The sequence below is a fragment of the Oncorhynchus mykiss genome, chromosome 2 (genome assembly GCF_057628025.1).
Source record: "Oncorhynchus mykiss isolate SJ-2025 chromosome 2, ASM5762802v1, whole genome shotgun sequence".
In the NCBI taxonomy this organism is placed as follows: Eukaryota; Metazoa; Chordata; class Actinopteri; order Salmoniformes; family Salmonidae; genus Oncorhynchus; species Oncorhynchus mykiss.
The window spans coordinates 100,334,145-100,347,283 of record NC_143023.1 but is presented as its reverse complement, the minus strand read 5'-3'; positions in this window follow the sequence as shown (position 1 = coordinate 100,347,283).

Sequence of the window (13,139 nt, the reverse complement as noted above, 5' to 3'; positions counted from 1 at the left end):
GTACACCTCCAATTGATTTAAATAATGTCAATTAGCCTATCAGAGGCTTCTAAATCCATGATATCATTTTATGGAATTTTCCAAGCTGTTTAAAGGCACAGTCAACTTAGTGTATGTAAACTTCTGACCCTCCTGGAATTGTGATACAGTGAATTATAAGTGAAATAATCTGTAAATAAATTGTGTCATGCTCAAAGTAGATGTCCTAACCGACTTGCCAAAACTATAGTTTGTTAACAAGAAATTTGTGGAGTGGTTGAAAAACTAGTTTTAATGGCTCCAACCTAAGTGTATGTAAACTTCCGACTTCGACTGTATAAGTCTCCAACTTCAACGACTTTTGCAAATCGTTCCAGTCATTGGCAGCAGAGAACTGGAAGGAAAGGCGGCCAAAGTAGCTGTTGGCTTTGGGGATGACCAGGGAGATATACCTGCTGGAGCGCGTGCTACGGGTGGGTGTTGTTATGGTGACCAGTGAGCTGAGATAAGGCGGAGCTTTAAAATAAGCGAGCACTGAGAAAGAAATCCCCGGCAAGCACCAGGATTCCACGAATATCACTCCGGAAGAGGTAAGCGGGGTTCTCGGGGAGCCGGGATAGGAGCCGTGGTAGGCTGTACAAACTCACCACAGAGAGGGAAAAAATTACTGGGTGATTGGTGTTTTTCCAGAGGTGGCAGACAGTCTCTGAGCTAACTCCCTGATTTGCTCCATAATAGCCTGTAACCCATGATCGTGGCGTTCCGTCAAGGACCTGAGCCCTTCCTAAAGGCCCTGTACCATGTCCTCATGTCTCCTAATGATGGCTCCCTGCAGGGAGACAGTGTGGCAGAGCTGGTCTGGGTCTGTCATGGCCAGTTTCTACTATAAGGGCACAAGGCGAGACCCAGATGCAGACACGGGAGGCAGATGGTTGGAGTCTTACAATGTTTATTGATCCAAAAAGGGAGAAGGCAAGAGAATGGTCGTGGAAAGGCAAAAAAGGTCCAATCCAGATCAGAGTCCAGGAGGTACAGAGTGGCAGAAAGGCTCGTGGTCAGGCGGGTACAGAGTCCAGAAACAGGCCAGGGTCAAAACCGGAAGGACTAGGAAAAAGCGAATAGCAAAGGCAGGAGTACGGGGAAAACTGCTGGTTTACTTGGAAACATACAAGACGAACTGGCACAGAGCGACAGGAAACACAGGGATAAATACACTGGTACAGAGAGACAGGAAACACAGGGATAAATACACTGGTACAGAGAGACAGGAAACACAGGGATAAATACACTGGCCCAGAGAGACAGGAAACACAGGGATAAATACACTGGGACAGAGAGACAGGAAACACAGGGATAAATACACTGATACAGAGAGACAGGAAACACAGGGATAAATACACTGGTACAGAGAGACAGGAAACACAGGGATAAATACACTGGTACAGAGAGACAGGAAACACAGGGATAAATACACTGGTACAGAGAGACAGGAAACACAGGGATAAATACACTGGTACAGAGAGACAGGAAACACATGGATAAATACACTGGCACAGAGAGACAGGAAACACAGAGATAAATACACTGGTACAGAGAGACAGGAAACACAGGGATAAATACACTGGCACAGAGCGACAGGAAACACAGGGATAAATACACTGGTACAGAGAGACAGGAAACACAGGGATAAATACACTGGTACAGAGAGACAGGAAACACAGGGATAAATACACTGGTACAGAGAGACAGGAAACACAGGGATAAATACACTGGTACAGAGAGACAGGAAAAACAGGGATAAATACACTGGTACAGAGAGACAGGAAACACAGGGATAAATACACTGGTACAGAGAGACAGGAAACACAGGGATAAATACACTGGTACAGAGAGACAGGAAAACACAGGGATAAATACACTGGCCCAGAGAGACAGGAAACACAGGGATAAATACACTGGTACAGAGAGACAGGAAACACAGGGATAAATACACTGGTACAGAGAGACAGGAAAACACAGGGATAAATACACTGGCCCAGAGAGACAGGAAACACAGGGATAAATACACTGGCACAGAGAGACAGGAAACACAGGGATAAATACACTGGTACAGAGAGACAGGAAACACAGGGATAAATACACTGGCCCAGAGAGACAGGAAACACAGAGATAAATACACTGGTACAGAGAGACAGGAAACACAGGGATAAATACACTGGTACAGAGAGACAGGAAACACAGAGATAAATACACTGGTACAGAGAGACAGGAAACACAGGGATAAATACACTGGCCCAGAGAGACAGGAAACACAGGGATAAATACACTGGTACAGAGAGACAGGAACCACAGGGATAAATACACTGGTACAGAGAGACAGGAAACACAGGGATAAATACACTGGCCCAGAGAGACAGGAAACACAGGGATAAATACACTGGCACAGAGCGACAGGAAACACAGGGATAAATACACTGGTACAGAGAGACAGGAAACACAGGGATACATACACTGGTACAGAGAGACAGGAAACACAGGGATAAATACACTGGTACAGAGCGACAGGAAATACAGGGATAAATACACTGGTACAGAGAGACAGGAAACACAGGGATAAATACACTGGTACAGAGAGACAGGAAACACAGGGATAAATACACTGGTACAGAGCGACCGGAAACACAGGGATAAATACACTGGTACAGAGAGACAGGAAACACAGGGATAAATACACTGGCCCAGAGAGACAGGAAACACAGGGATAAATACACTGGTACAGAGAGACAGGAACCACAGGGATAAATACACTGGTACAGAGAGACAGGAAACACAGGGATAAATACACTGGCCCAGAGAGACAGGAAACACAGGGATAAATACACTGGCACAGAGCGACAGGAAACACAGGGATAAATACACTGGTACAGAGAGACAGGAAACACAGGGATACATACACTGGTACAGAGAGACAGGAAACACAGGGATAAATACACTGGTACAGAGCGACAGGAAATACAGGGATAAATACACTGGTACAGAGAGACAGGAAACACAGGGATAAATACACTGGTACAGAGAGACAGGAAACACAGGGATAAATACACTGGTACAGAGCGACCGGAAACACAGGGATAAATACACTGGTACAGAGAGACAGGAAACACAGGGATAAATACACTGGTACAGAGAGACAGGAAACACAGGGATAAATACACTGGTACAGAGAGACAGGAAACACAGGGATAAATACACTGGCCCAGAGAGACAGGAAACACAGGGATAAATACACTGGTACAGAGAGACAGGAACCACAGGGATAAATACACTGGTACAGAGAGACAGGAAACACAGGGATAAATACACTGGTACAGAGAGACAGGAAACAGGGATAAATACACTGGTACAGAGAGACAGGAAACACAGGGATAAATACACTGGTACAGAGAGACAGGAAACACAGGGATAAATACAAATCAAATCAAATCAAATTTTATTTGTCACATACACATGGTTAGCAGATGTTAATGCGAGTGTAGCGAAATGCTTGTGCTTCTAGTTCTGACAATGCAGTAATAACAAGTAATCTAACTAACAATTCCAAACTACTGTCTTGTACACAGTGTAAGGGGATAAAGAATATGTACATAAGGATATATGAATGAGTGATGGTACAGAGCAGCATAGGCAAGATACAGTAGATGGTATCGGGTACAGTATGTACAAATGAGATGAGTATGTAAACAAAGTGGCATAGTATAGTATAAAGTGGCTAGTGGTACATGTATTACATAAGGATACCGTCGATGATATAGAGTACAGTATATACGTATGCATATGAGATGAATAATGTAGGGTAAGTAACATTTACTTACACTGGTACAGAGAGACAGGAAACACAGGGATAAATACATTGGGGAAAACAAGTGACACCTGGAGGGGGTGGAGACAACAACGAGGACAGGTGAAACAGATCAGGGTGCGACATTATCAATTTACCAGTGGTGTACTTTCCTACTCGTGATTCAAACAGGCCCAGTCAGACTGAGTTTGTTGTATTTGGCATGTTATCATTCACCAGTGGTGTATTTTAAAATACCTAATTGTCATACTTGAGTAAAAGTAATTTAATTAATTTAGGGATAGCCAGGGGCTCCAACACTAAGTCCACCAGATCAGAGGCACTACGGATGATTTCATTTCAAAATGTAACGAGTACTTTTGGGTGTCAGGGAAATCTACGGAGTAAAAAGTCAATGTATTTTCTTGAGGAATGCAGTAAAGTAAAAGTTGTAAAAAATATAAGTAGTAAAGTACAGATACCAAAAAACTAAGTCGCTCTGGATAAGAGCGTCTGCTAAATGACTAAAATATAAATGTATTATTTTTTATTTCATGTTACTTTACACCACTCCCGTTTACGGTCTAGTCATTTCGATCATGAATGTCTGAATTGTAAAGCAATCATTTGGGAAAGGTTGAATGGTTTGCTGAGTGAAAGTATTTAGCAGAGGGGGGACAGAGAGAGAGAGGGGGTAGAGGGGGACAGAGAGAGAGGGTAGAGGGGGATAGAGAGAGAGAGGGGGTAGAGGGGGACAGAGAGAGAGAGAGGGGTAGGGGATAGAGAGAGAGAGGGGGTAGAGGGGGACAGAGAGAGAGGGGTAGAGGGGGATAGAGATAGAGATAGAAAGGGGGGCTAAGGGGGGTAGAGAGAGAGAGGCAGGGGGTAGAAGTGGATAGAGAGAGAGGGATAGAGGGGGGTAGAGAAAGAGAAAGGGGGATCGAGAGAGAGAGACGAGAGAGAGAGAGAGGTTAGAGGGGGATAGAATGAGAGAGAGGGGGTAGAGGGGGATAGAGAGAGAGAGGGGGATAGAGAGAGCGAGAGAGAGAGTGAGAGAGAGAGAGAGAGGTTAGAAGGGGAGAGAGAGAGAGAGAGAAGGGGGGTAGAGGGGTATAGAGAGAGGGGGATAGAGAGAGAAAATAAATGAGAGGACCAACTGTGTTTATATTAGATGTCTGACTGATTTAATGGGAGCATTATGGGACAGTGATTACCCTATTACCCTGAGCTAAGCAGAACTTTCCTTTCGTGTCTATTGTCAATGGGAATCATTATAGGGAAATAGTATACTATTGTTTGTGTATTGTATATAAATCAGAATACAAAAGTGCATAATTGCAACAGTAATACACTGGTGGCATGGCTACGGAGTCTCATAAAAGAGCTTCAAAGTTACAGGGCCATGCATCACTGGCGGACTTTAGAAGTGGCCACATTATATAGCCAGCCTGCAAGCCAGCCTGCCAGCCACCAATCTCCTGTATTTTATTGGGAGCCACAATGCAAACCACCGCTGATCTAAACATGCTGTTGTTAACAACAGAAAGGTTCTAGAGGACTTGTCTCCTCTGTCCATGTGATTGTGTAAGCATTAACTCTGATGTGGCCTCAGCCGGTATCACTCTATCCTTTCACAGAGTTAGAATGGAACCCTATATGGAATGGAATGGAACCCTATATGGAATGGAACCCTATATGGAATGGAACACTATATGGAATGGAACCCTATATGGAATGGAACCCTGTATGGAATGGAACCCTATATGGAATGGAACCCTGTATGGAATGGAACCCTATATGGAATGGAACCCTGAATGGAATGGAATCCTATATGGAATGGAACCTTGTATGGAATGGAATGGAACCCTATATGGAATGGAACCTTGTATGGAATGGACTGAAACCCTATATGGAATGGAACCCTATATGGAATGGAACCTTGTATGGAATGGAATGGAACCCTATATGAATGGAGTCCTATATGGAATTGAACCTTGTATGGAATGGAATGGAACCCTATATGTAATGGGACCCTATATGGAATGGAACCCTATATGGAATGGAACCCTATATGGAATGGAACTCTGTATGGTATTGAATGGAACCCTATATGGAATGGAACCCTATATGGAATGGAACCCTATATGGAATGGAACCCTGTATGGTATTGAATGGAACCCTATATGGAATGGAACCCTATATGGTATTGAATGTAACCCTATATGGAATGGAACCCTATATGGTATTGAATGGAACCCTATATGGAATGGAACCCTATATGGAATGGAACCCTGTATGGTATTGAATGGAACCCTATATGGAATGGAACCCTATATGGAATGGAACCTTGTATGGTATTGAATGGAACCCTACATGGAATGGAACCCTGTTTGGTATTGAATGGAACCCTATATGGAATGGAACCCTGTATGGTATTGAATGGAACCCTATATGGAATGGAACCCTATATGGAATGGAACCCTGTATGGTATTGAATGGAACCCTATATGGAATGGACCCCTTATGGAATGGAACCCTGTATGGAATGGAACCCTATATGGAATGGAACCCTGTATTGAATGGAACCCTGTATGGATTGGAACCCTGCATCGTATTGACTGGAACCCTATATGGAATGGAACCCTATATTGAATGGAACCCTATATGGAATGGAAGCCTGTATGATATTGAATGGAACCCTATATGGACAAATTTTAGAAAAGGCTGTTGCGCAACAACTCACTGCCTTCCTGAAGACAAACAATGTATACGAAATGCTTCAGTCTGGTTTTAGACCACATCATAGCACTGAGACGGCACTTGTGAAGGTGGTAAATGACATTTTAATGGCATCGGACCGAGGCTCTGCATCTGTCCTCGTGCTCCTAGACCTTAGTGCTGCTTTTGATACCATCGATCACCACATTCTTTTGGAGAGATTGGAAACCCAAATTGGTCTACACGGACAAGTTCTGGCCTGGTTTAGATCTTATCTGTCGGAAAGATATCAGTTTGTCTCTGTGAATGGTTTGTCCTCTGACAAATCAACTGTAAATTTCGGTGTTCCTCAAGGTTCCGTTTTAGGACCACTATTGTTTTCACTATATATTTTACCTCTTGGGGATGTTATTCGAAAACATAATGTTAACTTTCACTGCTATGCGGATGACACACAGCTGTACATCTCAATTAAACATGGTGAAGCCCCAAAATTGCCCTTGCTAGAAGAATGTGTTTCAGACATAAGGAAGTGGATGGCTGCAAACTTTCTACTTTTAAACTCGGACAAAACAGAGATGCTTGTTCTAGGTCCCAAGAAACAAAGAGATCTTCTGTTGAATCTGACAATTAATCTTAATGGTTGTACAGTCGTCTCAAATAAAACTGTGAAGGACCTCGGCGTTACTCTGGACCCTGATCTCTCTTTTGAAGAACATATCAAGACCATTTCAAGGACAGCTTTTTTCCATCTATGTAACATTGCAAAAATCAGAAACTTTCTGTCCAAAAATGATGCAGAAAAATTAATCCATGCTTTTGTCACTTCTAGGTTAGACTACTGCAATGCTCTACTTTCCGGCTACCCGGATAAAGCACTAAATAAACTTCAGTTAGTGCTAAATACGGCTGCTAGAATCCTGACTAGAACCAAAAAATTTGATCATATTACTCCAGTGCTAGCCTCTCTACACTGGCTTCCTGTCAAAGCAAGGGCTGATTTCAAGGTTTTACTGCTAACCTACAAAGCATTACATGGGCTTGCTCCTACTTATCTCTCTGATTTGATCCTGCCGTACATACCTACACGTACGCTACGGTCACAAGACGCAGGCCTCCTAATTGTCCCTAGAATTTTTAAGCAAACAGCTGGAGGCAGGGCTTTCTCCTATAGAGCTCCATTTTTATGGAACGGTCTGCCTACCCATGTCAGAGACGCAAACTCAGTCTCAACCTTTAAGTCTCTACTGAAGACTCATCTCTTCAGTGGGTCATATGATTGAGTGTAGTCTGGCCCAGGAGTGGGAGGGTGAACGGAAAGGCTCTGGAGCAACGAACCGCCCTTGCTGTCTCTGCCTGGCCGGTTCCCCTCTTTCCACTGGGATTCTCTGCCTCTAACCCTATTACAGGGGCTGAGTCACTGGCTTTACTGGGGCTCTCTCATGCCGTCCCTGGAGGGGGTGCGTCACCTGAGTGGGTTGAGTCACTGATGTGGTCATCCTGTCTGGGTTGGCGCCCCCCCCCCCCCCCCCCCTTGGGTTGTGCCGTGGCGGAGGTCTTTGTGGGCTATACTCAGCCTTGTCTCAGGATGATAAGTTGGTGGTTGAAGATATCCCTCTAGTGGTGTGGGGGCTGTGCTTTGGCAAAGTGGGTGGGGTTATATCCTTCCTGCTTGGCCCTGTCCGGGGGTGTCCTCGGAGTGGGCCACAGTGTCTCCTGACCCCTCCTGTCTCAGCCTCCAGTATTTATGCTGCAGTAGTTTATGTGTCGGGGGGCTAGGGTCAGTTTGTTATATCTGGAGTACTTCTCCTGTCCTATTTGGTGTCCTGTGTGAATCTAAGTGTGCGTTCTCTAATTCTCTCCTTCTCTCTTTCTCTCTCTCGGAGGACCTGAGCCCTAGGACCATGCCCCAGGACTACCTGACATGATGACTCCTTGCTGTCCCCAGTCCACCTGGCTGTGCTGCTGCTCCAGTTTCAACTGTTCTGCCTTATTATTATTTGACCATGCTGGTCATTTATGAACATTTGAACATCTTGGCCATGTTCTGTTATAATCTCCACCCGGCACAGCCAAAAGAGGACTGGCCATCCCACATATGCTCTCTCTAATTCTCTCTTTCTTTCTCTCTCTCGGAGGACCTGAGCCCTAGGACCATGCCCCAGGAATACCTGACATGATGACTCCTTGCTGTCCCCAGTCCACCTGACTGTGCTGCTGCTCCAGTTTCAACTATTCTGCCTTATTATTATTCGACCATGTTGGTCATTTATGAACATTTGAACATCTTGACCATGTTTTGTTATAATCTCCACCCGGCACAGCCAGAAGAGGACTGGCCACCCCACATAGCCTGGTTCCTCTCTAGGTTTCTTCCTAGGTTTTGGCCTTTCTATGGAGTTTTTCCTAGCCATCGTGCTTCTACACCTGCATTGCTTGCTGTTTGGGGTTTTAGGCTGGGTTTCTGTACAGCACTTTGAGATATCAGCTGTTTTACGAAGGGCTATATAAATAAATTGGATTTGATTTGATTTGAACCCTATATGGTATTGAATGGAACCCTATATGGAATGGAACCCTATATGGAATGGAACCCTGTATGGTATTGAATGGAACCCTATATGGAATGGAACCCTATATGGAATGGAACCCTATATGGAATGGAACCCTGTATGGTATTGAATGGAACCCTGTATGGTATTGAATGGAACCCTACATGGAATGGACCCCTTATGGAATGGAACCCTGTATGGAATGGAACCCTATATGGAATGGAACCCTATATGGAATGGAACCCTGTATGGTATTGAATGGAACCCTATATGGAATGGAACCCTATATGGAATGGAACCCTATATGGAATGGAACCCTGTATGGTATTGAATGGAACCCTGTATGGTATTGAATGGAACCCTACATGGAATGGACCCCTTATGGAATGGAACCCTGTATGGAATGGAACCCTATATGGAATGGAACCCTGTATTGAATGGAACCCTGTATGGAATGGAACCCTGCATCGTATTGAATGGAACCCTATATGGAATGGAACCCTATATTGAATGGAACCCTATATGGAATGGAACCCTGTATGGTATTGAATGGAACACTATATGGAATGGAACCGAATATGGAATGGAACCCTGTATGGTATTGAATGGAACCCTATATGGAATGGACCCCTATATGGAATGGAACCCTATATGGAATGGAACCCTGTATGGTATTGAATGGAATACCATATGGAATGGAACCTGTATGGTATTGAATGGAACCCTATATGGAATGGACCCCTTATGGAATGGAACCCTGTATTGAATGGAACCCTGTATGGAATGGAACCCTGCATCGTATTGAATGGAACCCTATATGGAATGGAACGCTGTATGGTATTGAATGTAACCCTATATGGAATGGAACCCTATATGGAATGGAACCCTGTATGGTATTGAATGTAACCCTATATGGAATGGAACCCTATATGGAATGGAACCCTGTATGGTATTGAATGGAACCCTATATGGAATGGAACCCTATATGGAATGGAACCCTATATGGAATGGAACCCTGTATGGTATTGAATGGAACCCTATATGGAATGGAACCCTATATGGTATTGAATGTAACCCTATATGGAATGGAACCCTGTATGGTATTGAATGGGACCCTATATGGAATGGAACCCTATATGGAATGGAACCCTGTATGGTATTGAATGGAACCCTATATGGAATGGAACCCTGTATGGTATTGAATGGAACCCTATATGGAATGGAACCCTGTATGGTATTGAATGGAACCCTATATGGAATGGAACCCTGTATGGTATTGAATGGAACCCTATATGGAATGGAACCCTATATGGAATTGAACCCTATATGGAATGGAACCCTGTATGGTATTGAATGGAACCCTGTATGGTATTGAATGGAACCCTATATGGAATGGAACCCTATATGGAATGGAACCCTATATGGAATGGAACCTTGTATGGTATTGAATGGAATTCTATATGGAATGGAACCCTGTATGGTATTGAATGGAACCCTACATGGAATGGAACCCTGTATGGTATTGAATGGAACCCTATATTGAATGGAACCCTATATGGAATGGAACCCTGTATGGTATTGAATGGAACCCTATATGGAATGGACCCCTATATGGAATGGAACCCAATATGGAATGGAACCCTGTATGGTATTGAATGGAACCCTATATGGAATGGAACCCTGTATTGTATTGAATGGAACCCTATATGGAATGGACCCCTTATGGAATGGTACCCTGTATGGAATGGAACCCTATATGGAATGGAACCCTGTATTGAATGGAACCCTGTATGGAATGGAACCCTGCATCGTATTGAATGGAACCCTATATGGAATGGAACCCTATATTGAATGGAACCCTATATGGAATGGAAGCCTGTATGATATTGAATGGAACCCTATATGGAATGGAACCCTATATGGAATGGAACCCTGTATGGTATTGAATGGAACCCTATATGGAATGGAACCCTGTATGGAATGGAACTCTATATGGAATGGAATTCTATATGGTATTGAATGGAACCCTATATGGAATGGAAGTCTATATGGAATGGAACCCTATATGGTATTGAATGGAACCCTATATGGAATGGAACCCTATATGGAATGGAACCCTGTATGGTATTGAATGGAACCCTATATGGAATGGAACCCTATATGGAATGGAACCCTATATGGAATGGAACCCTGTATGGTATTGAATGGAACCCTGTATGGTATTGAATGGAACCCTATATGGAATGGACCCTATATGGAATGGAACCCTGTATGGAATGGAACCCTGCATCGTATTGAATGGAACCCTATATGGAATGGAACCCTATATTGAATGGAACCCTATATGGAATGGAACCCTGTATGGTATTGAATGGAACCCTATATGGAATGGAACCCTATATGGAATGGAACCCTGTATGGTATTGAATGGAACCCTATATGGAATGGACCCCTATATGGAATGGAACCCTGTATGGTGTTGAATGGAACCCTATATGGAATGGAACCTGTATGGTATTGAATGGAACCCTAAATGGAATGGAAGCCTGTATTGAATGGAACCCTGTATGGAATGGAACCCTGCATCGTATTGAATGGAACCCTATATGGAATGGAACGCTGTATGGTATTGAATGGAACCCTATATGGAATGGAACCCTATATGGAATGGAACCCTGTGTGGTATTGAATGGAACCCTATATGGAATGGAACCCTGTATGGTATTGAATGGAACCCTATATGGAATGGAACCCTGTATGGTATTGAATGGAACCCTATATGGATTGGAACCCTGTATGGTATTGAATGGAACCCAAATGGAATGGAACCCTATATGGAATGGAACCCTGTATGGTATTGAATGGAACCCTACATGGAATGGAACCCTGTATGGTATTGAATGGAACCCTATATGGAATGGAACCCTATATGGAATGGAACCCTGTGTGGTATTGAATGGAACCCTATATGGAATGGAACCCTGTATGGTATTGAATGGAACCCTATATGGAATGGAACCCTGTATGGTATTGAATGGAACCCTATATGGATTGGAACCCTGTATGGTATTGAATGGAACCCTATATGGAATGGAACCCTATATGGAATGGAACCCTGTATGGTATTGAATGGAACCCTATATGGAATGGAAGCCTATATGGAATGGAACCCTATATGGTATTGAAAGGAACCCTATATGGAATGGAACCCTGTATGTTATTGAATGGAACCCTATATGGAATGGAACCCTGTATGGTATTGAATGGAACCCTATATGGAATGGAACCCTGTATGGTATTGAATGGAACCCTATATGGAATAGAACCCTATATGGAATGGAACCCTGTATTGTATTGAATGGAACCCTATATGGAATGGAACCCTATATGGAATGGAACCCTGTATGGTATTGAATGGAACCCTATATGGAATGGAACCCTATATGGAATGGAACCCTGTATGGTATTGAATGGAACCCTATATGGAATGGAACCCTGTATGGTATTGAATGGAAACCTATATGGAATGGAACCCTATATGGAATGGAACCCTGTATGGAATGGAACCCTGTATGGAATGGAACCCTGTATGGTATTGAATGGAACCCTATATGGAATGGAACCCTATTTGGAATGGAACCCTGTATGGTATTGAATGGAACCCTATATGGAATGGAACCCTATATGGAATGGAACCCTGTATGGTATTGAATGGAACCCTATATGGAATGGAACCCTGTATGGTATTGAATGGAACCCTGTATGGAATGGAACCCTGCATCGTATTGAATGGAACCCTATATGGAATGGAACGCTGTATGGTATTGAATGGAACCCTATATGGAATGGAACCCTATATGGAATGGAACCCTGTGTGGTATTGAATGGAACCCTATATGGAATGGAACCCTGTATGGTATTGAATGGAACCCTATATGGAATGGAACCCTGTATGGTATTGAATGGAACCCTATATGGATTGGAACCCTGTATGGTATTGAATGGAACCCAAATGGAATGGAACCCTATATGGAATGGAACCCTGTATGGTA